A 1,795-nucleotide genomic window follows, 5' to 3' on the forward strand; every position below is an offset into this window, starting at 1 on the left:
TTTTTTTCTATGTTGTTGCATAGAATTGGGTGTTCTCCTTTTTCTTATACTTGAGCATGTTTATGTTTTCCCTACTCATGAATTGTTAGTTCTTTCAATTCTAGCCCTCCTATCTTTAATTCCTGGCTGCTGGACTACCTGCAGGACAACAAGTTCATCTATGGCAGCTATCACTGTGAGCAGTCCGTCTGCAACGCGCTCCGCAGCGTCTTCGCCGGTCACAACGAGATCCTCAACGTCTGCAAGTAAGTCGTCGGCCATATGTTTCCTGATGAATTTTCTTTCTAGCTCAATGTGATCGGATCTGACTAGTACGTTCATATTTTCTCTTGTTTTCTTTTCAAATAGTACTAGTAGTCTATATTCCAGCTGTGCGACTACCTGTAGCCACTTGAACCGATGAGAATTCTTCAAGCCTACCTATAGCCACTTGAACATATGTCTATCTCAGATCTGCTCATCTAAAAAATCCAAGTGGAGTAGTATACTGGTAGTATAGTATAATAATATTATCAAAAGGTAAACGCCCTGATTACTTAGCTCTGTGAGATAAATACTCATCGAAAGTGGGCTCCTATCAAAATTCATTTCCATTATAATCTTACTCATACAATATTCACACCATGTAATTCTGGAAATATATGCTCATATCTAGTTCTGCATAAAAAATGACAGTATTGACATGTTATAAATAGTTTGTTTGTGTTTCTGTTTATTTTGTTCCATTTTGCAGGGATAAAGTGAAGAAAAAGAAGAAAAGATTAGAAGATTAGTTTTAGGATTTTCTTTTATTTCCTTGCAATTTTCCTTTTATTGGAAACTGTAAAGACATTGTAATATTCTTTCTATAATAAAATTATGATTTTATTTCATTTTTTGTTTTTAAATTATTTTTCCTTATAGGTTGTTTTCTGTAAATTTAGATTTTTTTTGTTTTCCAAATACATTACTAGTGGCGCATTAAGCCCTTATTAGTGGCGCACCTTCCTTTATTACTAGTGGCGCACCTGTAAGGTTATTAGTGGCGCACCTGGAGGGAATACTAGTGGAGCACCGAATGGTATACTAATGGCGCACCACATGGTGCGCCATTAGTATCTGGTATACTAATGGCGCACCAATGGTGCGCCATTAGTAAAATATACTAATGGCGTGGCACTAATGGCGCACCACTAATGCGCCATTAATGGCCAAATTAGGTGCGCCATTAGTAGGCCTTTTCCTAGTAGTGTTGATCTCTGGGATCACTGTACACGTGCATTCGGTGATCTCGACTTATGAGTCGGGGTCCCCACAGAGCTGGTATCAGAGCCATCCTGACTGTAGGAAGCCTTAGTTAGCATGGTCGTTAGTTAGGGTAAAACTATTTCCAAAACTACTACTAGTTTTCAAAACTATCTGTACTTCTCTTCCCTTCTCAGTTTTTTTCGAAAACTAAGGTATACTTTCCTTACTGATCTCTTCCCCTTCAAAACCTTTGGTTGCTAGAACCCTTATGTCCATGACCACTGGATTCCTTGTAATCCTCGTGGATAATTTAGAAGGAAGATGCCTTGCCCACATTCACCCACATCTCCTGAACACAAGATTGGCGACATCACAACAAGATAATACCAACAGAAGATACATCCTCGAGGAATGAGGACCTGAAGACCCAGGAGATGGTGACACCCTTGACACTGCCCCAAGATGAAGCAACCCTAGCCTACAATGATCAGGGCATAGGATATGCAAGATCATGACATACATCGCTAATAGAGTAACCCTGTCACTACCGTTGCTGTATCGGCAACCA

This window comes from Triticum dicoccoides, unplaced genomic scaffold (assembly GCF_002162155.2).
Source record: "Triticum dicoccoides isolate Atlit2015 ecotype Zavitan unplaced genomic scaffold, WEW_v2.0 scaffold65245, whole genome shotgun sequence".
In the NCBI taxonomy this organism is placed as follows: Eukaryota; Viridiplantae; Streptophyta; class Magnoliopsida; order Poales; family Poaceae; genus Triticum; species Triticum dicoccoides.